General features: G+C 35.8%; 1 protein-coding gene across 4 annotated transcripts in view; it reads left to right on the forward strand.

Annotated features, from left to right (window-relative positions):
• Positions 1–18,447, forward strand: part of LOC150080753 (transforming growth factor-beta receptor-associated protein 1-like) — a 272,526-nt gene that overhangs the window by 22,176 nt on the left and 231,903 nt on the right. The gene's annotated exons all lie outside the window — the stretch shown is intronic.

The raw sequence follows: 18,447 nt of genomic DNA on the forward strand, positions 1-18,447 counted from the left end.
ATGCATATATTCACCAATACCTTTCGTGTTTGGAGTTTTCATAAAAAAACATTTTGTACAAAAGGAAATAATTGTAAAGTATTTGGTGTTTTTTATTGTATTTGTTGTTTCGACAGTTCCGACAGCAAGCAGAACACAAGAGGAGGAAATTCCTTGGTCAGTATTAAAAAGTTAATAGTGGCCAAGGTAGTGTATCCTCTCTTTTCTCTGAGAAATGTAAGAATTTAGCTAGAAGATGAAGCTGAGTATGCCATATGGTGATGGAAGAAAAAATAACAATAGTATTTCAATGGGAAGAATTTGTAGGTGAAGTGGAAAATATGAATGTAGCAAACTTTTTCTGCATCATCCAAAAAAAAAAAAAAAAGATTAAATAGAATAATACTTGTAATAATAAAAATTGAAATGAAACAGAATAATCTTACTGTTCCCATTCCCACAAGGTAATCATCCAGTTCTGCTTTAAACTTAGCCAGACTCACTGCCTCCACCATATTAGGTAGCAATTTATTCCACTGCCTATAGGTGAAGTAGCCTTCTGGTATTCCCTGAGATTTTATATTTGAGTTTGTATCTCACAAGGAACAACACTTTCCTCATTCATTTTATTCATTTCCTATAATGTGTTATACACCTCAGTTAGATCTCCCCTTAGATGTCTAGTTGTCAAACTTTGCAGTCCACTCCTAAGCCATTCTTCATGTGCGCATCACTTTATACTATCACCAATCTGGTTACCCTTCCCTGAACCCACTCCAGAAGTTCTATGTCTTTTTATAGATGCAGTCTCCAGACCTGAATACAATATTCCAAATGTAACCATTGCTTGTAAAGAGGGATAATGATATTCTTTTTGTTCTTACTAGCACAATGGCCCTATAAATCATAGACAGCCAACTAGGATGGCACCATGTGTCATATGTTTACACTGCATGGAAAATTTCATGTCAGATTAAATCACAACACTAGTCTTCTTTGTGTTGAACTACTTTTAGCTCCCATACCCATAACTTATAGTGACTCCAGCATTTCTGTATCCTAAATCATGGGTGCCTCGGTGGGCAGGAGCAGCAGTGCGTAGCACACGCTTCTTGATTAGACCGGGGTTCGAGCCCATGACCACCAAATACGGAGGATGCGGAAAGGTCAGGGAATGACTACCACATATCCCCGGAGCAATATGGCCTTAGCTGCTAATGCTCCTAAAAACCAAATAACAACAACCACCTAAATCATAACCTTACATTTAGAAGCACTAAACTTTAGTTGGCATTTTTTGGACCATATATGCAACTGATCCAAGTCTTTTTGAAATGGTATTGCTTGAATTGTTAATCACTCTTCCCACCTTTAAATCTTTGAACAGTTTACATCATCATCTGCAAGAAAAAGTTAAATTATATGAAGGCTAATTCTGATAAGGAATTTTAAAAATATTTTTATGCTCCAAGGGAAAGAACGATTTTATGAAAACATCAGTTTGTTTGTTTGTTTGTTATTTGGTTTTTAGGAGCATTAGCAACTAAGGCCATATTGCTCCGGGGATATGCAATGGTTATTCCCTGACCTTTCCGCATCCTCCGTATTTGGTGGGCACGGGCTCGAACCCGGTCTAATCAAGAAGCATGTGCTATGCACTGCTGCTCCTGCCCACCTGGCTACTGAGGCACCGAAAACATCAGTAAATTGGACCTTTACTCAAAAGAAAATTTCTAATTTTTTTCATAAAAATAATATGAGCAGGGAAGGACCATCTAAATTGAGTTAAATTTATAATTATTAATGTTTAAAACATTACAGTTTATTGTTTAAAAAAGTCATATTATATGTTATCTTTTCGATTGAACGTAGACATTTTTATAAAATTTTCTTTTTCTTTGCACTGTATTGTGCCCTGACAGCATCTAAATTAATACATAGAGAAGTTCCTATAGATTAGACATGTTCAAGTGTCTCTCCTGTTTTGCAAAGATGGGAATAAAAGGGGTAAGTGAGTAATTGTATACCTGTGAACTTGACTTCTGTTCTAGGGAAAATAATAGAATCAGTAGTTAAAGTATTACAGGACCATATAAATATGATTGCAATTATATGGAAATCACAGGAAGGATTATTGTTAAGGGGAAATCTTGTCTGACCTACCTATTTGATTAGCTGTTATAACACAGTAACAAAGAAACTGGATGCAAAAAGTAATTTTTTTGACATGATATACCTACATTTTGGTAAAGATTTTGACACTGTTCCACTTGAAAGACTGCTATACAAAATTGGAGAAATTTGATGTGGGGACAAAACATGGTTACTGTTAAAGGGACAGTTGAGTGGCAGAAATGAGAGGTGGTTATAAATGGACACTGCTCTCCTTAGACTATCGTTATTAGTAGAGTCCCTCAGGGTTCAATGCTGGGCCCCCTAACTTTTCAACATTTATTAACAATGTTGATGAAGGCATATCAAGCTAACTTTCTGCATTTTCAGATTGATTCAAAGGTTGGCAGCAATCAAGTCATACTATTGCAACAAGACCTAGAAAAACTGGACAGATGGGATGAGTAGTAACAGTTGAGGTTTATCTTTGATAAATGCAAGGTATTGCATATGAGCAGCAGTATTCCTAGAATAGCATAACAGTTGGGTGGTATGACGCTCAAGTGATGGAGAACAAAAAAGACCTGTGGGTAATTGTACAGTTTGACATGTAAATTTTCTGAGTAGTGCAGGTCGTGGAGTTCTGGCAGTGATATACTGGATAAAAAGGTGATTATCCCATTGTATAAGGCAATGGTCAGACCACATCTTGAGTATAGGTCTGAAAGCCTCATTTAAAGAAGGATATGGAAAAAAAAAAGCATTTTTTTTGCTGATGCTCTATAATTTTGCTTTTTTGTATCACTTGCCATTACTGATACTAATGTTACTGGCTTATTTTAGTAAACTACTACTTGAAAATAAGCACATATACAGTCGATTCCGGTTATTTGGGACACTAGTGCATTTTGGCCCGATTAAGTGGCTGCCCCAATTATCCGAAGTTTCACGTAAATAGTTAAAAATACAATGGGCTTCCACTTTACAATTGGTTCACTGTACAATCAAATCACATTACAATGGACACACCATAGTAAAGTACCATTCACTATACGATGTATGGTAAGCGCCAGTCATTGTGATCACATTTGTGAATTGAATTTTAATTCTATTAAACAGCGATTCAAATTAGCAAAAATAGGAGGAATATTATCCACAGGCTATAAAAGTAAAGATATATTAAGCACAAATTTACCATTTATTACCTTACCAATTAAAAAATTAAATGATAGTAAAAATCAGAAGAATATATGTGATAATCGGAATAATTAATATGTACTGTATTATGTACATACTAACTATTTGACATTTCTGTTCACTGACATTTGTGGGTGGAGGTTAAAATTTAAAACGGTAAAAAGATAAGCAATCAATAACAAAGAACATGGCACACACAAATTGCAAGTACCACTATATGCGCAAGTGAGGACGGAGTAACAAGTTACGAAGCTTTAAAAATAGGAATGAAGAGAAGATTCTGAAAATTAATTTTTTTATATGATTGAAGATTTCATGGAAGTGTAAATACATTTCACCATAATAACCCACAGAATTCCAGCTGTCGGTATTATCGTAAATTCAATAAGATTGAGTTTATTATCCATTTATGACGTGGGTGGTATGACGCTCAAGATTGCACTAATAGAAAAGCCCAATAAACAGTTGACTGCTAATTGTTTTATGGTTGTGACTTCCAGAAATCCAACCAAACCACGCACGGTACCGTCGGAGACAATTGTAAGGTAATCTCCAGTGCTGTGGTCTTCTGTCCCAATTAAACGGCACGTTGGACCAATTAAGCGAAGTAAACCCTGGCTATTTTCTCGATTGGGTTCTGTTTTTTAAGATTTGCCCCAAATAAATGGTTGCCCTGATTAACTGGTGGCGCAAATAATCAGAATCCACTTTACTGTATTTTCAAATAAAATGAGCACTATGACATTAGTGCATTTGCATCATTACGACATAGTTGAATTTTTTAGACATACCAAAGTTTGTACACTGGTATCTTTATTGTAACATCTCATTGTGAAATCCTTCTTGAGTTGCCCTCCTTCTACTTCAAATAAATAATGCATCTCCATTAGAGAAGACTGCTGTTACTTATTTTAGTCTTCTTCTTGTTTAGTCCTCTCTAATGGAGAAGTGTTACTTATTTGGAGTATAAGGAGGCCAACTTGTGAAGGATTTCACAATATGAGATGTTAAATATTGATGCTAATGTACAAACTTCAGTTTGTCAAAAATATTCAACTGTGTATTAATGATGCAAATACACTAACTAATGTCATAGTTTCAATTTTACATAGTGTGAGGCTTTCTTCCCTAAAATATTAATAATAAAATGAGCATTATAATATTAAATTACAAAATTTTTATGATACAACCCAGATTTTAGAGTTGTATCTTTAATAATACCTAGGGGGCTTTGCCCCCTGCTTGCTTTCTCACCTACCACCGCGCATGCTTTTCTACATAAAATATTCAACTGTGTATTAATGATGCAAATACACTAACTAATGTCATAGTTTCAATTTTACGTAGTGTGAGGCTTTCTTCCCTAAAATATTAATAATAAAATGAGCATTATAATATTAAATTACAAAATTTTTATGATACAACCCAGATTTTAGAGTTGTATCTTTAATAATACCTAGGGGGCTTTGCCCCCTACTTGCTTTGCTCACCTACCACCGCGCATGCTTTTCTACATAAAATGGAGCGGTATACGGAGTAAGTCAAATCTTTTCTACGTAAAAGACACACCTGTCGAAATGCACTGGTCGATATCTAATCAGGAAATGACCTATGTAATTATTTACCTGTGCATTCTCAAGGTCGAATAAATATCAGGGTAAAATCCAGAACAGTGTACACCCTCCAACATGGCAGCAAGCAGAACAGTGGGAAAGCAGTGATTGACAAGGTGGGACTCCCATATTTCGACAAATGGTTAGAAACACAGCGGTGATTGGCAAATGTCACTGCTTTCCCCGCCCATCCTACGTTGATATGCCTATGGTGTTTTTCACCACATTTGCCACTGTTTTTAAATCGGGAACTTGTTTTCCCATTTTAAAATAGTGGGATGGAGGGATAAACACCCTACCTAAGCTACCCCCCCTCCTCGACAACACAAAACAATCAGAAAAGGGAGGTGCCTTCACCTGTCAATTATTGCCGACTTCCTCACTTTCATCAAAGTACCTGCCGGTGTATACTATCCTGGACTTCAGCCAGTATCATCACTGTAATTATTTACCTGCATTTACATAGGTCACTTAGGAAAAGGCCTTTTGCTTCAGGTTCCATAATACATGAGGAATATGAATATTGTTGCTTCTGAAAGAGCAGGACTAAAATATTTAACTGAAATATTTACAAACTATACAAATATTTAACTGAAATATTTACAAACTATACAAATATTTAAAATATTTACAAAATACTAAACCACAGTATTTACAAATATACAAAAGAACGTTAAAATGGAACATCAGATGTTAGACAGTGAAGCACGAGGTTGGTGAACGTTATGGATGCAGTTGTCAATAATTAATTGCATTTGTAGTGATGTAATTGCCTTGCCCTCTTCCCCTATTGGCTCGAATAAATATCACTAGGAGGAAAACTTTTTTAATGTATAGATAAATAATAAAAATTTAATTTAAATTTTTTTTTAAATTTTAATAAGTCATGCTTGCCAAACAACTTCACAAAAGAAGAGAACCATCAATAGTGAAATAAATTGTTTTGAAAGGACTGTATGGGAACCAAATTCACATTGATATGATGGAGACATTGTGATGATTGTCCATCGCATAGTACCTCAAGAACTGGATTGCTCAATTCGAAGTGGGGGGTAATTGAGTTGCCAAATATGAACCCCTAACTACCTATGACAGTCTCAATCACAGAAAATATTGAGGCTGGTCATAGTTTTTTTTTAAAGATCAGTTGGATTGGGTTACAGTACATAGCAAAGCTACTAAACATCTTGTGTACGAGTCATCATATTGACCACAAATAATTCAGCAATGAAATATTTTTCATTGATTTCAATTAAATTTTTTGGCCACCAAAATATTTCAGTGCAGACTGGGAGAGGATGAATTATGCAAAGACAATCCTTATGAAATTTTCACAGGATTCAGATAAGTTTGTCAGCCAGTTGATGTCCATGGATGAAACTTAGATGGTTCATTACTATGAACCAGAGACCAAATGATATATGAATCTCATATTTTTTAAAGCTTCTAAAGAAATTATTGTTTACTGTAAGTGAACATTTAATGTAATTATAGATGTTATGTTAGTATGTTACATGTTTTTTTTTTGTCTTTGTTAAATGATAACAAAACTCAAATAAATGTTAACTGACTTGAATGTTATTGAATGGACTGTGAAAGAAGGAAAAAGGAAACTTACCTGTAATATAAGGTATTCTGTAGGCCAAAAATGATAAAGCTGTCTTTGTTTACTTGTGAAAGCATTACATAAACAATAGTAGCGATGCAATTTTCATAATATGGAGAGCAGCTGTTATAGAGTGTAGTTCGGTTATCAGTTAGCTGTGTGCTTATTGTCAGATATAGATTTTTAAAAGTTGTGTTAAATGTGTGCATCTATCACGTATTTTTATGTTTTTAAGTGTAGTGTTGATAAAAGAAGGAGAATCCAGTCTAAATGGGAAGATAAATGCCTTTATTTTGCATTGAAGGTGCAATTCTTTGTTACATTAATAAAGCTGTGCTGATATATAGAAAACATGCATAATTGTTCAAGCTGAGTTTGTTCAAAATGGTCAATACATTCATCGGAAGAAAATATTAAAGCTTTTAATTACTTTCATTGTGTATTGCATGCAAGGCATTTCCTTGGAAAAGAGGAAAGGATTTTGTTCTGGTGAGAATTCCTGTCAATTTTGGGAGTGAAACACCTGTTGAAGTTGTTTATAAGCTGCAACAAAATAAAATGTATAAAGAGTTATTTTCTTAATGATTTAGATGGGAAGCTTTAAGTTTAAGGATGTTGATACAAGATTTTAGGCAAGGTATGTGTCTTGACTAAAGAGACTATGTATGCTCTATGAAAATATCTGGAGAATATATTATTTTTTTAAGTATTTGTCTGTTCCTGATTGAATGAGAGTGACATTTCAAAACATGAAACAAGGTTTATTTATTTTATCCAAGTGCATTTATTTTAACCAAGTACTTGTCATTATGTGGGGAAGATCTAGATTTTTTTTTTTTTTTTTTTTAAATGTGTCATGAACATTTATTTCTTCCTGCACAGCATCATGAAGAATCTTATTGCCACAAAAATTTTTGAAGGGTGCCACCAGTTATTAAGGTAGTGAAACCAGTTTTTTTTTGTGACAGAAAAGAGTGATATTCATGATATTCATTGATTACCCTCCAAAGGGTAACTTCATTACTGGTGAATATTTTTTAAATTTCCACAGAAATTTCATGAGCAATTAAAGGCCAAACATTCTTAGGACACTCTCCAGAGAATTTTCTTTCTGCATAACAGTGCCCCAGTACAAGGCTCAAGTAGCCATGTAGACAATCAGTGATTTAGTTTTTTTGAATTGTTGCAGCACCCACCTTTTTATCCAGATATGATACTTTTACTTTACTACCTGTTTTCTTCACTGAAAAATATACAACTGGACCTCTATGTAACAAAATCAATTTGTTAAACAAAAATTTTGTTATAAAGAAATATGGCCTTTTTCAACAATGAAAAATATTGTAATTCAACATTCAGAAATATAGTAAAAGATGAGAAATAAATCAGAAATAAGTGGGAATGAATAAATTTTCTAACATTTTAAAACAATTAATTTATTAATACATACATATTAAGAAATGACTACTTACATGATGCGCACAATATATTAGTACACTTTTAAGAATTATTTCCTAAAATGTTTGCATTTGTTTAAACACTCAAATATATTTTCTGGCACATTTTCTTCACACTGAAGGTCTTGATGCAAAGTTCCAAATGCTGCCAACATTTCTTGTTTGGAAGATTTAATATTACCCTCATTTTCATCCAACTCATCGTTGATATTGTCACTAGTTCTCTGAATACTCCAAAATGTTGACTTGGATATTCAGCTACAATGACATCATTATCAATTCCTAAAAATTTGTCAAGAACAATTTCTCCACTGATTAAACTCTCGTTTGGGGTTCTTCCCAAGATTTTTCAATATCTTGTAATAGTTCATTCCTCTCATCGTTGTTAATTGGCATTTTAACAAAACCTGCGTTTTCCAAACAATTCTTAATCATTGTTTCCATCACACCTTGACTCCACACTTTTGGCAACTCTGATATGCACATCTGCAAATCTATAAGAGAATCTATATGTTGGTTGATTTCTATCCTCAGTATAATTTTTTCAGTATGTGCCTTCAGTAGTGCATTTTCAAATTCTTGATAATGCCTTGGTCCATTGGCTGCAGTTTAGATGAGGTATTCGGAGGAAGAAAACAAGCTTCACATTTGTAAGTTTCTACCACCCTAAGTGAAATTACCAAGTGAAAGTGAGCAGGGCAATCAACGCGATTTTTCTATTTTCTTTCGTCATCTTTCTATCGAAATTTAAAATCCACAGTTCAAAAATTTCACTTGTCATCCAAGATTTTTTGTTGTAGTTGTAGTCCAACTCTAATGACTTTACTCCTTTGAAACATTGGTGTTGTTTACTTTTGCCTATTAGTAAAAGCTTCAGGTTTTTGTTACTGGCCATATTTGTACCCACCAAGATTGTAATTCTCTCCTTACTATTTTTACCGCCTAAACATTTCTCATCTTTAAAAGTCCTTGTCTTGTTCAGCAAACATTTAAAAAACAGAACCATTTCATCAACATTGAATATATCTTTGGGCGTGTGTGTGTGTGTGTGTGTGTGTGTGTGTGTGTGTGTGTGTGTGTGTGTGTGTGTGTGTGTGTGTGTGTGTGTGTGTGTGTGTGTGTATACTGGTTCAGGGTGGTTCCCAGGCAAATGCCCATCTCCACCTAAATCATTTAAAACAGAAAATCTGTAAAGTGGACCTGATAAATAAAAAGATAGCTAAGAAATAAGAAGACAAAACATATTTTTGAAAAGAGAAGTAAAGTGAAAAAAAAAAAAAAAAAATTTAAGTTAAGTTCATAATCTAAGCTAAGTTAAGTGTATAAACAAGAAATTTTGAATAGGAAAGAATAAAAGTAAATATAAGAGAGATGTTTGTGAGTGTAGTATGTTGTTTATGTCAGGTCACTTTGCCATCAGAAAGCAGCTGAACTCTTCAACTGCAATCTGATGCCCGTCCCTGGCACTTGGAGCCGGACCTGATTCTGTCTTTAAAAGCTGAAGCGCCAAAGCGCAATTAAACACTCAACAGAGAGAGTGCTAGACTGTTGAGTGCCAGCTGTCCAGCCTTGGGCCGCCCAAACCCAAGAACTGAACAACAGCCGAACAAAAAAAAAAAAAAAAAAACCACTTAAGTGGTCCATGCCCAGGAGCCCCAGACTCAACCAAAAGCTTCCAGGTCTGAAGCTCCCAAGCCCTGATGCAATCAATGAAGATTCTGGTTGTAGACGGCCAATTCAATGTCCGTGAGGTTTCGTATGATAGATCTTTTAGGGAACACAGCATTTGCATACTCTTGTAAGGCCTGAAAGTTGTTAACTCCTTGCACCAATCTATGTACATTATCTTCATTAAAATTAGCTATCTGTTTTCCCAAAAGACACCGTTCAGCTTTATAATAAGGACAAGAGAACAAAATATGCTGCCAAGTCTCTGCCGCTCCACAAGAACACCATGGATCCGGCTCCAACCCTCGAGAATACAGTTTATCTCTGATCGACCCATGACCTGTTAGCAAAAAACTGGTATACATAGACGGACAGTCCTCCATAATTTTTTTCACAACTGTTTCTTTCCAATGGGTACAGCTCCACTTTCCACCAGAAATAACTTTTTTGAGTAAGCCATGGCACTGTTTAAATTTGTCCAGCAAACCAGAACTGGCTTGGAACGTTTTATGCCCCATAAAAAAAAAAAAGGCTTCATCTTCATACAGGCATAATTTCGCACGCTTCTGACTGGGTCCTGTTTACTCAAACAGTTTGAGAACTGAAACATGGTTTTTCAGAATGGTTGACATGCTACTGGCAGGGATACCAATTTTTAAAGTGATTTCTTTTTTTCTTTTTTAGTGCCCTGTACACTATTAAACACTTCCACTTTTTCCACTACACTCAAGGATTTCTTTGATAAGGCTATTCCCGATGTGGACATTAGCTCTGGTCAACCTATTTTCTACTGTAAGCACCTTATTAGAGAATTAGGATAGAGTGGTTTTCCTTTATCCCAGAAAAGCCTTAATCTTTGCCAGTGGCTGTGGATACATAAATAGCAGTTGACCAGCATGACTTCTCGGTACAGTAGAGGCAGTTGTATAGGTTTTACAGGCACACTAATTTGTGGAATGTTTTAGCTCTTAATTAATCCTTAATCCTTTTAGCTCTTAATTTGTGTTTTATACAGTATCAGCTCTATTGCCTAATGGCCAGAAGTGTGAACAATGCATATCCAGGTCTCTTGAAATCAGTATGAAATCAATAAAGAAATATGGAAATTTTCTTTATTATATGGAAAAACTATTTTCAATGTAGTTACCATGGGGAAATCAAAAATATTCACTAAATAGAAAAATTCACTATATGAAAGTTCATTAAAGAGAGGTCCAACTGCATATGAATGGTTGACAGTTTGGGAAATATAATGTTAATTATGCCATTGTTGAGTAGTTAGAGAACTAAAACAATGTGTTATACATAAGGATTCTAGAAAAGATGAGAGAACATTGCATTAAATGTGTAGCTTAAATGTGTTAACTTTTCAAGTGAAAATATCAAATTAAAATAAAGTTCACATCCAAAAGCTTGTTTCATTTTGAACATATATTGAATTCTTGGCTGAATTTTTTTACAAACACACTTGCAGTTCTTCCTTGATAGATAGATAGTGGACAATTTCTTTTCTTTGCTTTTAGCCGACCGGGCTAGCCAGGTGGGTAAAGTGCCTGCCTGGCAACCCAAAGGTCACGGGTTCGAATCCCGCCTCAGGCTTGGATCAGAGTGCTGCAAAAACCTTGGGAGATGCACTATGGCCACAGAAGCCAATGCGCCAACTACCAAAAAAAAAAAAAAAAAAATCTTTGCTTTTAATGTTTGTCAGACATGAGAAAGCTTGTTTATAAAAGTAAAAATTGAAAATTGAAGTAAGATGTTTACTGCTTTTGTTGAAATTGCACAATACTGTTTTCTTATTGAAATCCAAAACACGTTAATGGGATGACTTCCTTATAATCTGTCTGACTCTGAACCTAAAAGTAGGAGCAGAAACATTTCAATATCTTCACTTGAAAGGTGTTTTTTTCAAAACTTTGAGACTGCAAGAAGTTTGTCTGCGTAGGTCAGAATGTTATCTTTTGGGCCTTGCATGCTGGTGTACAAGTGCTGATAAATATCTGATAAGTAGGCTAGTTTCAGCAGCCATTTTGTATCTTGAAGAAACTCAGAAAAACTGGCCTTATTATTATCTTTGAAGAAAAGTAGTACTTCTTCTCACAGCTTAGATGCCCTTGTCAAAACTTTTCCCCATTGAAAGCCATCTAACCTCAGTGTGCAGGAAGAGAGCCACATGGTCTTTTTGCATTTTTTCACACATCTTTACAAATATGCATGACTTAAAGGGCACTGTTTTGTAAAATTGACCATGTGACAGCTACATGAAAGGCTTGTTTTAAATTCTCCTCAATAGTTTTTGAAACAAGAACTTCTGAGCAGAGGAAGCAGTGGGTCATTATGATATCAGAGTTTTTTATTTAATAACCCTAACAAAACCTTTTATTGAACTAATCATTGAAGGAGCACCATCATTACAAATTCCAACGCACCTGCTTTGTGACATACCACAGGATTTAAAATAAAATGACAAGATATTGAAAATGTCTTGACCTCTGGTCGTTTCTGGCAGTCCTTTACAACAAAAGTTTTCTGCTATTTTACTTTTGTTTTCAAATTGTACAAATGCCAACCACTGAGCTTTATTTGTTATGTCTGTTGACTTGTTGAATTGGAGGTCAAAATTTGTTTTTTAGTATTTCAGATAAGACATCTTTGATGTCATCCTCACACCTACTAATAGTACCATTAGAAACAGGAACTTTGTTGATTTCACCTTCAGCAACCTAGCTCAACTAGTAAACAGCTTTCTTCTTGGGCTTTTCACTCATAGTTACTTTCTTCTCAAAACCTTTGTTGTTTACCTTGTGAATCCCAAAGTCATTTAAAGTAACCAACTGTTTAATTAACAAGAGGCCATGATTAGTAGTGAAGTGTTGATTTTACTGCTGGAAGACTGCTGCTCAAATTGGAGCAGTGTGGCATTGGAGGCAAATTGCTGCTATGGATAAAGGGATGGTTGAGTGGGAGAAGACAGAGAGGGGTAATCAATGGACACTGCTCTTCGTCGTGGGCGCCTCCGTAGCCAGGTGGGAAGGAGCAGCAGTGCGTAGCACACGCTTCTTGATTAGACCGGGGTTCGAGCCCGTCACCACCAAATACAGAGGATGCGGAAAGGTCAGTGAATGACCACCCCATATCCCGGAGCAATATGGCCTTAGTTGCTAATGCTCCTAAAAACCAAATAACTAACTAACTGCTCTTCGTGGACTAATGTTATTAGTGGAGTCCTCCAGGGTTCAGTGTTGGGTCCATTGTTGTTTTCTGTATTCATTAATGATACTGATGATGGTATATCAGGCTTAATGTCCTAGTTTTCAGATGATACCGAAGGTCGGCAGGGTTGTTAATGACACTAATGACAGTACGCTGTTGCAGCGGATGTAGAAAAGTTGAGTAGATGGGCTGAGAGATGGCAACTGAAGTTTAACATTGACAAATGTAAAGTACTGCATTTGGGAAGCAGTAATCCCAGAGTAATGTATCAACTGTGTGGTACTACACTGACAGAGGTAGAGTGAAAAGGACCTGGGGGTAATTTTGCAGGCAGATATGAAGTTTTCTGAGCAGTGCAGATGGTCTGCAAGAGTAGCTCATGGTGTCTTGTCAATGATATATAGGAATTTTTCTAGCAGGGATAAGAAGTTGATTATCCCCTTGTATAAGGCAATGGTCAGACCACACCTTGAGTACAGTATACAGGTCTGGAGGCCTCATTTTAAGAAGAATGTGGAGCTGTTGGAACGAGTACAGAGAAGGGCAACAAGATTAGTGAAGGGAACCAAGGGTTTCTCTCACGAAGAAAGGCTTAAGTTTTGCAAATTACAGTGTCTGGAGACTTAGGCACCTTGCGAGCAGTGGTGAGCTGTGAATATTTTAACAATGGGCTCGCAGTTTTTCCGACTTTCTACCCAGTAAATTTGATCGGTCATGGAAGTGACGTCGTCTGCGGCTTCCACCAAAGGCACTTCCCATGCGAGGCGCCTCTGTAGCCAGGTGGGCAGGAGCAGCAGTATGTAGCACACGCTTCTTGATTAGACCGGGGTTCGAGCCCATGCCCACCAAATACGAAGGATGTGGAAAGGTCAGGAAATGACCACCGCATATCCCCGGAGCAATATGGCCTTAGTTGCTAATTCTCCTAAAAACCAAATAATAATAACTTCCCACGCTCACACTACTAGTAGTGTGATTAGAGCGCATGACGCATTTTTAGTGACCAGTATGGTATCTCGAGTCGGGCACATCTGTCCACCCCCATTTAGGGGGTGGACAGATGTGGCTTATTACCCCCTTAACCATGCATATAAGTGAATGTGTAAAACGTTCCTAGGTCTATCTAAAAAAAAAAAACTTAAAAAAAACCTGGTCATCATTCCTCTCCTTATGATGATAACTGGATGTTACAGTGTCTGGAGTTCTAAATTTTTAGAATTTTTGAATAGTATGACATCACAATCATGCTTCCTGAAGTTACCACTGCAGTGAGTATGATTGCAACAATACAAATATTTGTCAACAATTTCTTTTTTCGTCTCGCATTTTTGCTACATTTCATTGTTAGGTGCCCCTAATAGCTGTGTATGTCGCTTCAACTACAAGATCGGTACATCAATCAGTGCTATTTTACAGAGATATTTAGATACGTTCCCCCTCACAAGTATACATCTCTTACTTTAGTTATCATAAATTCATTGTATCTTGTCTTCCAGAAATTATGAAAATCTGCGAATGAGCAATAAAATATTTACAATAAAAAAACTCTTTTATTTCGTAATCGATATATACAAATCAAAATACCTAAAAGAAATGCGAAGGATATTTCGCATAAACCATCCACCGCACGTGCTCGGCACACACACGCAACTTTTTATTCATCTTTTTTTTTAACAACTAGGGAAATATAATGGATAGATTTTTTTCATGATAAAATTTTAATATTGCGAATAAAAAATAACATGAAATATTTCCCATATCACAAATAACAAAAACTATCACAAAACATTCCACAATATAAAAACAAATATTACATAAGAAACAAACTTTCTAGAAAAAATACACAAAAATCACAGATTACATGAAAAAAAAATTATTTCCCAAATATTCAAGAAACATTTATTCTAAAAATTGCCAATTTACTTCTTCATTAGTATTTGTTGTTGATCTTCTGCTTTGCTCAATAGCCGAGCAATGATTACAGAGGAATGATTTGACATAACGATCCAGATCAAATTGAAGCAATGGTTTTCTATTTAGATGTATGCTCATCATAATCTGCAACGTGTTTAATTGTCACAATATTATTCATTATGCTGAAAGCTCACTCAGCTTCAGCACAGCTAATTGCAATGGTTTCAAAGATATTTCTGGCTTTCTTAATTGAAAAGGGAATTTCACTCGATTTTAAAGATAAACTGTCTTTGACAAAATCTCTAAAATCATTAATTTTTATTTCATATTTTATCAGAAAACAAATTTCTTATTCGGTTTTCACCATCTTGCCACCGAGACGAAAGTTCTTTCACATTCCACAATTTCGGATAGCATATGTTTAAAATTTCTTTCAATGTTATCGTCATTTTCGTTATTTAATTTAAAATCACTCTGTTGCATTAATAACTTATCCTTTAAGGATAAAACAATGCATTTAATAACCTGCCACGAGGTAATTTTTTTGCTTTCAATTTTGATTCCTTCAAATTCTTTCCATTTCAACATGCTTTCAATTTTACCCTCATAATTTCCTTCAGAATCTTTCAAATTAGCAATAGCACTGATAGTTCGAATGTTTATAATTTATTTGAAATTTATATGCTTTTACCATTGTTATTCTATAAAGCTTCTGAAAGGTAAGAGAGCTCCTGCAGGATGTCGATCATTAGCGCTAATTTAAGAAATTCCAAATTTAAAAGTCTATTTAATAATCCGGAATATTTAACTTCTGATTTGAAATGTTTGCACAAAGCGGATAATTCCTCCAACCTGCAATTGCCGTCTGCAAGCTACAAGCTGCCCATCATGTTCCGAACACACGACCGATCTTTAGTTTCCATATCAAGTTCTTTAGCAATCATCCTTAATTCGCACTAGTTTTTTGGAGATTGAAAAGTGAAAAGCTCAACAAAGTTTCAAAATCTGCCAACATTTCATCTTCGTAAAGTTTATATATCTTAGTTGCCTCAATCCCCCCCCCCCCCCTACATTGCTACTGTTACTAGTTTGAATATTGTGCAAAATATTGGAATCACATGGATATTCTGCTACTGTGGCCTTGTAAGCATAGACAGGAGAAATTTACTGGAAGGTGTGTATCACTCACTTCTCTGTAAAACATATGCCTGTTTGTCGGAGTAAAGGGGAATCACAACACAGATTGACCAGAAGCTATTATCCATGTCGGGAATCTTCTTAATCCTCTGACTGGCTATGGAAAGCAAATTGACGAGTGCAGTGCAACTTCTCGGTAGGTGACTGCATAGGTTTTATGGACACTACTAACATTGTGAAACAGTAATCCCCAACAGTAATCCCATTCACGTTTTCTAATTACCTAAATAGCCTAAAGGCGAGAGGTGAAAACAATGCATACAAAGTTGTCTCTCCTAATCCATTCGTTACATGGAACTTTTCTTCGTTCAATGGAAACTATTTTAAACGTAATTACCAAGGGAATCAAAAAAATTCGCTATAAAGAAGTTCTTTAGACAGAGGTCGAACTGTAATTAAATCAAAAATGAAGCAATTTTAAAATATATAACTGATCGATTGCGCCATTAAAATGCTAGGATTGGAGCCTCGCTCACCCCACCGTAGTTTCGGCTCTGGATACTCAATAATTGCATTCAGGATTTCATTTGAAAAATAAATGATCATCTCAACAATGGGCTCTCAAATTTTCAAAAAAAATAACAATAGGCTCTCGCGAGCCCACTATAGCTCACCACTGCCTGCGAGGTGATCTGATTGAGGTGTATAAAGCCTTGAATGGTTTGAGCACGCTCAATGCTGATGGGATTCTTCCTCTTGTTCAGAATAATCGTCTGAGAGGGCATAAATTCAAATTGAGGAAGACAGTTGTAGGATAGATGTGTGGAAGTTTGCCTTTAGCCAGCAAGTGGTTGATTGCTGGAACAAATTCCATCTGTTGTTGTAGAAGTTGATAGCTTAAATAGATTCAAGGCAGAACTAGACAAACATTTGGAGCAGGTGGATGAGTGAAATGAGAAGGGGGTGTATGTGTGTTTGTGTTTTTTTTTTTTTTTTTTTTGGCTGATGCTATATAAGCTTGCTTTCTTGCATCATGTGCCCTTGCTAATGCTAACTTGGCTTGGATCTTAGCTGTTCTTGTTAGTTTTTTTCCCACAAATAATGCATAGTGAAACAGCAGTTTTCGTCTCCAGTCCATGTAAAACCCATAGCCAAGTAGCTGTCATCGCAACAACAAATTTTTTAATATTAGTCACTTGCCCTTCCTGCTTTTCTCATACTTGACTCTGATAATTTTGATTCATTTTCACTTGCCTCTCCTTCAGTGGCATGTCTTTCTTTTGTATACTTTACATTTTTCAATCTTCAACAGCCATATGAAAATACTATTATGTGAGTTGGATTTTAGATACACAAAAATAACCATTGTTTCTGTAAAAACTCTTAATTACAGAACTGTGCAAAGACTAAAGAATTACAAAATAGTGAACAACCATAACGTGGGATAAACACTGCTCATGAAATCACTCCAGAAAATAAATCACTCTGAGTGTCACTATCCCTGAGATCTGTAGAACTGCACCGTCTACTCAAGACTGACTCAGTTGTCCAATCTGTAGAACTGTTAAAAAGTGTAAATGAAGTGAACACTCTGGTAGCAGAGAGAGAGATTGAAAAAAGACTAGAAACATGGACAATTCTGAGTAGTGGTTGGCAAGCAAAAGGTATTCTTGGAACTTGACCTGCAGATAAGGATACTGCTTCTAGGGAGAGTGTTTGCGTGCTGCTCTTTTTCCCTTGGCAGCACAGGGCCTGGTTTTCTGTTGCTATCAGTTAGGTGGCTCTGTTACAATATGAAATGAACACAGAAATAATGTAACTAAATATAACCTAAAATACAAACTGACCAAAACACAACAAAGGAGCGGTTGATAGCACATAGAAACACTCCAGCATTGCTAATTTCTGGACAAAAATTCCTGTGATATTTGAAATTTTTTTTGTTTTTTTATTTATTCTACAATTTCTTGAAGAACTTTGGGAGAGAAATGCTGATGTAGCTTTTAGAAGTGACTTTATTATTATTAGAAGTAGGATGCAATAAAGCATCAACCAAAAAATAAAAATAAAAAATCCTCCTACATCACCTGTCCATCCCCCTCCAATAATTTGTGCAAGGAAGAATTAGAATTTAGAAGTTCTAAATTCTAGTTCTTCCTTGAATTTATTCAAACTACCCACAATCAACCACCCGCTGGCTGAAGGCAAACCTCTGCACATCTATCCTGTAACCATCCTTCCTCAATTTGAATTTATGACCCTCCTTGTGTGTAATCTGAGAAAGAGGCAGAATGACATCAGCATTGAGCTTGCTTAATCCATTCAAAGCCTTAAATAACACCTCAATCAAATCACCTCACAGGTGTGTAGTCTCCAGACACTACAGTTGGTAGAACTGAAGCCTTTCTTGGTAAGACCACCCTTTCATTCCTTCACCAATCTCATTGCCCTTCTCTGCACCTCTTCCAGTAGATCTACATCCTTCTTAAAATGAGGTCTCAAGACCTGTATGCAGTTCTTAAGGTGCTGCCTGACCATTGTCTTGAACAAT

Source organism: Mastigoproctus giganteus, chromosome 9 (assembly GCF_048544385.1).
Source record: "Mastigoproctus giganteus isolate SK-2022 chromosome 9, ASM4854438v1, whole genome shotgun sequence".
Lineage (NCBI taxonomy): Eukaryota > Metazoa > Arthropoda > Arachnida > Uropygi > Thelyphonidae > Mastigoproctus > Mastigoproctus giganteus.